We start from the raw sequence: 11,343 nt of genomic DNA, 5'->3' as shown, positions 1-11,343 counted from the left end.
GAAGTTGTCTCGACAATTGTGGAAAGTATAAAGAAAGCTCAAGAGGAAGCTTTAGAGAAAAGTGACCGAAAGGAAGAACGTTTGGGCAAAACGTTAGTGTTCGGTACAAACAACCAAGGGTTGAAGGTATTCCAATATAAGATTTGGGTACCTAAGACGGACAGAGTAAGAGATCTTTTGATGGAAGAAGCTAACAAGACCATGTACTCGATTTATCCCGACAGTACAAAAATGTATAGGGATCTAAAACCCTATTATTGGTGGCCGACGATGAAGCTCGATGTTGCTAAGTATGTGGCCGAGTGTGTAACTTGTGCTAGGGTTAAGGCACAACATCAGAAACCGTATGGGAGTTTAGAACCTTTACCCGTACCCATGAGTAAATGGGAAGACATCACCATGGATTTTGTGACTAAACTGCCCGGAACAAGGAACGGTCACGACATGATTTGGGTGGTCGTTGATCGCTTCACTAAGAGTGCGCATTTCATAGCAGCCAAAGAAAAGTGGTCTATGGATAAACTTGCGAATTCTTACGTGAAACGGTGTTCCACTAACAATTGTATCCGATCGTGACAACCGTTTTACCTCGAGGTTTTGGAGGAGTCTACAAGAGGAATTGGGTACTAAGTTGTGTTTGAGTACAACTTACCATCCGCAAACCGATGGTCAGAGCCAATGAACGATTCAAACATTGGAGGATATGTTGAGAGCATGTACCCTAGAATTCCAAGGTAACTGGGATGAACACTTACCTCTAGTAGAATTCTCCTATAATAATAGTTTCCACTCAAGCATTAAGATGGCATCTTATCACGCTTTGTATGGGGAAAAGTGTCGAATGCCATCATGTTGGTTGGAAGCTGGAGAAAAGCAGTTTATGGGACCTGAAATAGTCCATGAGACTGCTGAAAAGTTGAAAGTGATAAGGGAAAGGATGTTAGCTGCTCAAGATTGACAAAAGAGTTATGCTTATAAGAAAAGACAACCGATAACCTTTGAAGTTGGAGATTCAGTTTTACTTAAAGTCTCACCGTGGAAGGGACTTATAAGATTTGGGATACGAGGAAAGTTGAGTCCAAGGTTTATTGGACCGTTCAAATCTCTTCAGAAGATCATGAATCAAGCTTACAAGCTAGAGTTACCGGAAGAACTGGAGGGTATTCATAACACCTTTCATGTGTGTTACTTGAGAAAGTTCACGGGAGATGTGCCCGACATAATTCCGATTTCTGAGTTAAGGTTGGATGAAAATAAGAGGTTGATCGAAGAACCGAGGAAATCGTTGACCGTAAGACTATGAAGTTGCGATGCAAGATGGTCGATTTAGCGCTTGTGCGTTGGAAACATACGAATGGACCAAATCTCACTTGGGAAAAGGAGAGTGACATGATGAGTCGCTACCCGCAGTTGTTTGGTGATATGTGATTCCGGGGACGGAATCATCCTAAGGGGGAGAGAATTGTAATACTCGTGTTTCTAGCCTAGGCATTTATATTGAGTTGATAGTCTAGGTTAACCTTTGTAACTCATTTTGAAGAAATGAAAAGGAATTATGTGAATATTATGTGAATTATGTGTTTTATGCTTAATTAATTAAGAATAAAAATAAGCGTCAAAATTAAAGTGTGAGATAAGTCTAATATCTTTACATAAAGTTGTAGTGGTCGAAACAAGGATTTCGGGGATATAAAGAATACCAAAATCCGAGTTATAACGCAGAAGTTATAACCTGTCGAAGTTTTGCGATAAAACTGGCACGACGATGAATGTCGTAATAAGTGAGTTTTTGATAAACTACTTTTTAGCCTTAGTAATCTAAACGAAAGTCGTAGTATTCGTTAAACCGAGAAGTTGGATAAAAAGAACGCCCAAATCCGACTTCGTATGAGGAAGTTATGATTTTTCGAAGTTTCAGCTTAGCAGTAGACAGCTAAAAACTCAAATTTTAGATCGAACGATTTTTAGCCGACACAACCTAAACGACAATTGAAGGTCTCGTCATTGTAGCACAACGGTAAAAAGTCTGACGAAAACGGACGTCGGATGAGTCGGATGAAGAAGTTATGAATTTTTAACGGATTTCCTGTCCTGATCTGTTAAAAATAATAATAAAAAAATTAAAGTCAAAATTAGTCGACAAAGTCTAAACGGAAGTTGTAGAGCGTAATTTTAGCTATGCGTGCATATAAAGAACGTCAAAAACGGAGCTCGTATGCGAAAGTTATGGATTTTAGAAGTTTTGGCGCGAAAATCGAGAAAATTCGCATAGTCACATTTTGCCACGTCACCTTCGCTGAAAGAGTGCCACGTATCCTGCTAAGTCATGCGAAGCCACGCATCGGATCCTGATTCGACCGAGGAGGAGGCCCAATCCAAAGCAACCAGCTCTCCGGCTGAAGCTTCGCCCTACTGTCGCGTGTTCCGAGCCTTGCATAGCCTAGCTCCGAGCCTCGCACATGGGTCACGAGTCCGCGGTCCAATCAACAGCTGCAACCGAGTCCTCGCACCTGCGTACCCTCGCCTGCGGACCCCATCACCGAAGCCGACTTCGGACCCTATAAATAGAAGGGGACCTGCGAGCCTTCTCGGGTAGAATTGGATATTTGCCATTTTTCACCCCTTTCTTCATCTTTTCTTCACCTTAACCTTCCCCCAAGCCCCGGTATCGATTTTAAACCCCGAAATACTCCATGAAGTGCCCGTGAAGCCTGGAAAATTTATCTTTTTGGTTTTTAAGCCTGACTTTTGCAGAGCCCGGTTTCTCAATAAAACTCCCGGTTTTATTAGAAACGATCGTTTTAGGAAACGAATTGCTGCTCGATTTTCATCAAAACAAGTGAGTGTGTAGTTACTTTCAATTTACACATAGATATGAAGTATTTACCTTGAAATATGTGTTATGTGTAAATATGTTAATTGGTTATTTGAGGTGACTGTTGAATTGAGGTTTTATACAAGTTTTAAACTGTATATGCTTTTTATCTACAAAATATGTTGGATAGAACATGGGTAGATGAAATAGTTGATGTGTGTTAAAATGGTGAGAGGCCTCGATGTTGTTGTTGTTGTTGTTGTTGTTGTTGTTGTTGTTGTAGTCATCTAGCAGAGTATAGATGACGACCACGAGCCTTTCTAGACAGTCTAGTGGAACACTAGCAGGTTCGCAACTTGTAGGTGTTGATGAATTAAATGTTCATTGGCGTACTCCATCCCCATCATGGTTGCCTTTAGGACATGTATGGCTGAGGAAACCCCTTAGCAGTAGTGTCCATCCCGATGATATTCCTTAGGCTAGGTCCCTTGTGATAGGTGTTTAGGGACGTAAAGTGAGGACAACGAAAATAGGTAATCAGGGTTATTGTTGATTGGTGAACTTAATAAGTATATTATTAATGTGGGTTGAAAACCCTATATGCTCACCAGGCTCCCAAGCCTGACCCACTCAATTTTATGATTACAGGTAGTGGACCCCGAGCATAGTTGGAGGATGATGAGAGATTTTTGGATTATAGGCCAGTAGTTGTAAATAACTGTTGAAAGGCTTATAATGTCTTGTTTATGCTTTTGATCTATATCGGAACATGACATCCCGAGGTTTTGATATGAAATGAAACTATACATTTATTAAAGATGGTTTTGATAAACTTTTATCATGTTTTGTTTTGGGAACAAATTCCGCAACATCTTTTAAAAAGATTTCTCTGATTTTATTTTAAAAAGCATAAATTAAATCGGTATTTTCTGGCCGAGAAATTAGGGGATGTCACATTTATTATACTTGAAGTGTATCTGATCGATACAAACCTTTAATTGGTATCAGAGCGGGTGTTTTGATACACTCAAGTTATCATGTCGACTTCCTACAATCCCAAATCCTTTGGTCTCAACAAGACTCCTCCTTTCGATGAGCACAACTTTCCCGTGTGGAAAACTAAAGGCATGGTTGTTCTTGAAACCATGGACAATGAGATGCTTAAAATTGTTGAAAAAGGTACTCACGTTCCTATGTATCAACCTATGATCAACAATGACCCTATTGGTCATTTGAAGCAAAAACCAGAGACTAGTTATAACTATGATGGCAAGAAACTGATTAGTCTTGATGTGAAAGCTAGAGCAGTGATAGGAAACTCTCTTCCCTATCACGTGTATCATCTTGTACATAATTGTGAGTCAGCTCAAGAGATGATGGATACGCTGACAGTGGCTTATGAAGGCATTTTGGAAGTTCAAGCCACTAGTATCAACAACCAATCTGAGATTTGAGAATTTCTTCTGTCAACAAGGTGAGTCACTAACCCAAACTTTTAATAGTTTAACTATTTGGTAAATGATATGTGCAGGCTAGGAACTGTTAAGCATTCTTCTCAGTTGGTTCTAAAGTTCTTGGACTCTCTTGGGAAAAGTTGGGAACATCGCACTGATGTCCATAAGAATAATGAGAAGATCAATGCCATGGATTTGAACTCCTTGTTTGGAAATCTACGAAATTATGAAGACACCAAAGCTCTTCGTAAAGACATCATGAAAGAATCAAGCAAGGAAAAGTTTGTAGCCTTGGTTTCTAGATAGGAAGAAATGAAGCTCATCAACGAACCAGATAACTTAGATCAGGGTGAAGAGAGTGGTGAAGAAATCACCGATGAAGTTGTTTCCAGCACTAGACTTGTTGTCAAACGTTATGAAGAAAGCATATCAAATGGGGTTTGAAGAGCTCGGTATAAGGGAGGCAGTTCAGCAAGAAGATCCACTTCAGAGAAGAGAAACTCAGGTAACTGTTTTAACTGTGGAAGCCCTTTTCATTTTTCCAGGGACTGTAAAGAGAAGAAAGAAGCTCAAAGTCTAGATAACTATGAAGTGTTGTACAAGAAGTTGTTGGCTCACATGAAGAAGGAGAATATCTCTCTGACAAAAGCTTTCATTTCAAAACAAGAGGATCGGGAAGAATATGTGGAAGAAAAGGATACATCTGAAGATGATGGGCTGAATGTTAAGGGTCTTATGGCTCTTATCAATGATTCCATTTATGGTAATCTCAACATGTGTAACACTGACACCTCTCAAGCTGTACAAGGGTCGAGTCAGAATTTAGAACACACTTGGTTCCTTGACGGTGGGTGCTCTAGACACATGACCGGTATCAAGTCCCTCTTTACAGATTTTGTGGAGAAAGATGGTCCTATTGTGGTTTTTGGTGACAACAATAAAGAACTTGTTATGGGCATTGGAGCATTTGAGTGCAGGGCGTTCAAGCTGAATGAGGTGTTCTATGTCCAGGGTCAAAAAATAAATCTTATCTCCATCAGTCAACTTTGTGATGTTGGTTATAAGGTTCTCTTTGATTTTCATGAAGCAAAGTTCTTGATGCTAAGAATAAGATTGTGTTCACTGCACTCAGGGACAACAACATTTATTTGCTTTGATTTTATGTGTTTAAATAATGCTACTTTATGTTTATAACCTTTTGCTTCGCTACCTAAAAACTTTTGAACATAAGATGCTAATTTTTTAATTTGCCATGACCTTTTTTCTTCAAAAATTCTTTTTAACTTTTATTTTACCAAAGAAGTATACATTGGACATTATACTACTAACATTGCTTATGCATGTTCTTCTTTCTCGATAGTGACCTGTACTGATTTGTTCCTTTGAAAAGGATCATCGTATCATTCCTTCGGTGCGACATCTTAAGAGTAGACCTAGTTGAAGCTAACTTTACATCTTTTCTTCAGTGCCAACTACCCACTCCATGACGCTAATGCTCATGCTGATTGACATGAAGCATTGTTGATGAGTCCAAATTGGAGATAACTATGCAAAATATGTTCTTCTGGGCACATATCTCTTCCTTATTAGAGAGCCTATCTATGTTGAAACAGGATGAAGTGAACTTAGGTAACATAGCATGTCTAATTTCCATAGACGTTGTCACCACAACATCACTTCCTCTCTGAAATCCAAAGACCTATTCAACAAGACGGTGGTCCTCATTGCTTCTATCACGAATCACAATGTATGAAACCTTCGATTTTGTCTTGGTGACTCTCATAACTTGAAGGTTACAAAGATTGGATCCTTTTAACTCTTTGGTTACAAAGACTGGTTCATTCTCTTCTCTTGTTCTTAGTGAACATGAAGCTTGGAATCAATCTTCAATACCTCAACGATTAAATAAAATTTTACTCTTTGGTTCTATAATGTGTGTTTTAGTTTAATATATTTGATCTCGTTTGCTCACTCGTTTATAGACAATGTTGACGGACAAATTTATCGGAAAAAGGAAGTTCATTTATGGCACTTCAATTGAAAAGATTTAATGTATCGGGTGTTTATCTTGTTTCTGAAAAGGCTGCAAAGATATCGCTTTTAGAATATCTCCTTTTTGACTAACTGTTTTGTTTGTATTTGTAACTCCTGATTCCTTGGTACCCATTTAATTTATTTATTTATTTATTTTGAAAGAAGGACTCGGTGAGTTGGTGGCCCTAACTCGTTGAGTAGAGGGCAAGCTATGCGCGGGGTTTAAGTTATCAGCTTGGTGAGTCAAGTCCCTGAGTCCGCGAGTAGCTCGGCCAGGGTGGAACCCTAAATTCGGGGTTTTGCACCCTATTTAAGCACCACATTCGACCTTCACCCCAACCTCCATCTCCTCCACACCCTACTTTCGAAACCCTAATCAACCTTGTGTGTTCTTGAGCTATTTTTCTTGCCATTTTGTGATTTGGAAGCTAGAAGGAGAAAGGAAAGGCTAGAAGATCCAAGGAGAAGGAAGAAGATCTAGAGCTTGGATTGCATTTCAGACTTGTTAGAGGTATAAAGCTTATACCTTGGCTCATTTTCACTTAGATCTTCATTTAATCTTGCTTTTTGTCACTTTTGGCCATTTCCAAGGCCATTTCCGAGTTTTGGGCTCTTGGTGGAGTTAGGACTTCAGATCTGGGCTCTCTTGAGCTTTAGAAGCTCAAAGTTGCCACCTTTATTTGGCCATGTCTCTATTCCATGCACTAGGTCTCCATTTTAGCTTAGTTTTGGTGTTTTAGCTTCATAACACCATGCATGCATGTAAAGTTAGCAACTTTACGTGTTATGTTAGCCTAAAAAGTTCATATCTGTGAGTTTGTGGCATTAGAATCGATTAGAATCAACGGACTGAGTTTGGGGCTTGAGGGGACTCGACGAGTTGGATATCCAACTCGGCGAGTCGAATTGTAACTCTCTTCTTGTATGACTTTGGATCAACCCAGTGAGTCCAGGAGACGACTCAGTGAGTTGGTCAAGGATTTTGAGTAAGGAAGACCGAGAAACTCGTCGAGTTCAAGGAGGTACTTGACGAGTTGCCCGGAATTGTCCGAAGCTATGATAGGAAGAACTCGACGAGTTGAGACATGATTTCGGTGTGTCCTGATTTGTGGAACTCAATGAGTTGAGAGACCAACTTGACGAGTCGATTTGTTTTGTCCCGATCTTGTACATGGCAGAACTCGACGAGTCTATGAAGGGACTCGATGGGTTGACTTGGTTTATTACGAAGCTGAATGACATAGGAACTCGACGACCTAGAAGGTAACTTGATGAGTTGAGTCGATTGGGAGTTGACTTTTACTTTGACCAGGGGCATATCGGTGATTTTACCCTTAGAAGGCTGCAAACATATCACTTTTATAATATCTCCTTGTTTGACTAACTGTGTAACATCCATAAAATTCGAGCCAATTTAAAACTTTTTAAATAATTTAAAACCATTCACTTATTAGAATTAGTTTTCAAAATAGTTTATACATTAGAGTTTCCATAAATCATAATCATCAATTGAGGAAGTGTACGGTCACGCATTCACCTTCCCGCGGTCATCTACTGAACTTGAAACAATAAAATGAAACTGTAAGCCGGAAAGCTTAGTGAGTTACCCCCAAAATACCTATACACACAACCATACACATACAACAATGAACAACATACTATGAGTCCAGTCAACCATCAGGTTGGAATACCCTTGGCCCTCAACCATCGGGTTAGAATGCCAACATACCGTAACACATATACAAATAATCAACATGTACTGGGTCCACAACTTTACATACTAGATTACCCCTAGGCCCATAGTGTGAGTCTGGATTGCCTTCCAGGCCCATAGCTCACATATGGATATCCATCGAGCTCATAGTACGAGTCTCCTTCAACTCGTATCTGGAATGCTCCCTAGCCCACAGTACGAGTCTCCCTTAGCTCGTATCTGCAATGCTCCCGGGTTTGTTGGTTACCGCATGGAGCAGTTTCACCTTAACCTATCCCACATAATATTTCGACATATAACACAACTAATACGCATATAGATAATCACATCTTACTACAGGTAGTCCTACAGATCTACCTACTGGCATAACAAGTAGCATGCAGACAGTCAGACCAACTATAGGCCACTAAGCATAACTACATCCTATCTACTAGGATACCGATCTAACAGATCATACTACCATATAACCATCCTATCTACCAGGATGTCGAGCTTACATATCACAAAAGAAACTATCTCAAATAACAAATCAAAGGGTCAGCCTTGGTGCTTTAGACCCTTGAGTATAGTGAGGATAACTCACCTTGCAATGCTGAACGGAACCACAAAATCATGCTCCCGAAACACTGCCCCAAACTCCAACACCTATAACCATCAATGATCCAATTCATAAATATCTGCTTACCAATTACTCTCAAAAGTCAAACTGGTCAACCCTTGGTTTGAGGTCAAAGTCAACTATCAAGGTCAACAGTCCATGTTGACCTCAACTCGTCGAGTACCCTCAACTACTCGCCGAGTTCCTTGCATAACTTTCTAACTCGCCGAGTCACCATGCTACTCGCCGAGTCCAAGACAATCTTCATCAGACTCGCCGAGTTGTTCATCCAACCCGTCGAGTTCATGACCATCTTCATATGACTCGCCAAGTCTACCATGCGACTCGCCGAGACCCTTCAGTTCTTCATCCATACAGATGCTTTTTAAGCCATGCCAAGGCTCCATACTACATATCTAAGTTCCCAAGGCATGCTTATCACATAAAGTTGTAAACTTTATGTGCATGCAAGGCTCTAATGACTCAAAATGCCAAAACCAAGCTTGAAATGGGGTTTTACACTTAAGGAGGGGTTCATGCTCGCCAAAGCGAATAACTTTATGGACTTATAAATCAAAGATAGTTCAAATCTGAAGTTACAACTTCAAATCTAAGCTTATACCCAAGAATGGCTTCATAAACAAGCCAAGAAGCCCTAACTTCATCCAAAGAGATCTAGAAAGGAATGAGGCCAAGATCATGAATTGATACCTCAAATGAAGCTAGTTGAGATAGACTTCAGACCCACAAACATTCTTGCCTCCAACTTGTTGATCTTCAAGCTTCATGCATCAAGGTCTTCTTTCCAAGCTTGAAATTTACACTAATATGGAGCACACACACGAATTAGGGTTTCTAGACTCTCAAGAGGCTGCAAAGGAACTAAGGGAGGCTAATGATCCCTTAAATAGGGTGCCAAACCTCGAAAATTAGGGTTTCACCCTCCAACTCTAACTCGTCTAGTCACTATTCCGACTGGGCGAGTTGGTCACTTAAACACATGGCCCAAACTCGCTGCTACTCGACGAGTCAGGCAACCAACTCATCGAGTAGATCTTGAATTCATGAGAATTCATAACCATAAACTGCTATTCGAGAATCGGGGCGTTACGAACTGTTTTGTTTATATTTGTAACGCCTGGTTCCCTGGTACACATTTAATTAAATTATTTATTTATTTTGAAACAAGGACTCGGCGAGTTAGTGACCCTAACTCGTCGAGTAGAGGGAAAGCTATGCACGGGGTTTAAGTTATCGGCTCGGCCCATGACTCCGCGAGTAGCTCGGCCAGGGTGAAACCCTAAATTCGGGGTTTTTCACCCTATTTAAGCACGCCATTCGACCTTCACCCCAACCTCCATCACCTCCACACCCTACTTTCGAAACCCTAATCAACCTTGTGTGTTCTTGAGCTATTTTTCTTGCCATTTTGTGATTTGGAAGCTAGAAGGAGAAAAGAAAGGCTAGAAGATCCTTGGAGAAGGTAGAAGATCTAGAGCTTGGGGTGCATTTCAGACTTGTTAGAGGTATAAAGCTTATACCTTGGCTCATTTTCACTTAGACCTTCATTTAAACTTGCTTAGTGTCACTTTTGGCCATTTCCAAGGCCATTTCTGAGTTTTGGGATCTTGGTGGAGTTAGGACTTAAGATCTGGGCTCTCTTGAGATTTAGAAGCTCAAATTTGCCACCTTTATTCAACTATGTCTCTATTCCATGCACTAGGTCTCCATTTTAGCCTAGTTTTGGAGTTTTAGCTTCATAACACCATGCATGCACATAAAGTTAGCAAATTTACGTGTTATGTTAGCCTAAAAAGTTCATATCCGTGAGTTTGTGGCATTAGAATCGATTAGAATCAACGGACTGAGTTTGGGGCTTGAGGAGACTCGACGAGTTAGATATCCAACTCGGCGAGTCGGATTGTAACTCTCTTCTTGTATCACTTTGGATCAACCCAGTGAGTCCAAGAGACGACTCAGTGAGTTGGTCAAGGATTTTGAGTAAGGAAGACTGAGAAACTTGTCGAGTTCAAGGAAGTACTCGATGAGTTTCCCGAAATTGTCCCGAAGCTATGATAGGAAGAACTCGACGAGTTGTGAGAGAACTCATCGAGCTGAGATGATATTTCTGTGTGTCCTGATTTGTGGAACTCAGTGAGTTGAGAGACCAACTTGACGAGTCGAGTCGTTTTGTCCCGATCGTGTACAAGGCAGAACTCGACAAGTCTGTGAAGGGACTCGACGGGTTGACTTGGTTTATTACGAAGCTGAATGGTATAGGAACTCGATGAGTTAGAAGGTAACTTGACGAGTTGAGTCGACTGGGAGTTGGCTTTGACTTTGAACAGGGGCATATCGGTCATTTTACCCTTAGAAGGTTTCTCAGTTTTCTAACTAAGTATTATTGTATAGAGTTAGCCGAGGAGATAGTTAGCCGAGGAGTCGTGAGAGCAGCCAACAGAGCTTCCTCACGCACGAGTTCAACATCCAGTTTGAGGAGTGAGTTTTTCCTCCTGTAGGAATGGGTCAAAAGCACTAATGTCGTCCCATTTATGTATGTTTGTATGCGCCGGACTTTGGTTCGATGATAGGGTAGCCCGGTGTAGAGTATGTGTTCCGGACTTCGGTCCGATGTTGGGGCGGTCTCGATAAGTAGTTATGTATGCTTGATGTCTTTGTGCATGTGTTATGTGTTCCGGGCTTCAGTCCAATGTCGGGACAAGCCCGA

The sequence above is a fragment of the Lactuca saligna genome, chromosome 2 (assembly GCF_052625555.1).
Source record: "Lactuca saligna cultivar CGN05327 chromosome 2, ASM5262555v1, whole genome shotgun sequence".
Lineage (NCBI taxonomy): Eukaryota > Viridiplantae > Streptophyta > Magnoliopsida > Asterales > Asteraceae > Lactuca > Lactuca saligna.
Note: the sequence above shows the minus strand (reverse complement) of the source record.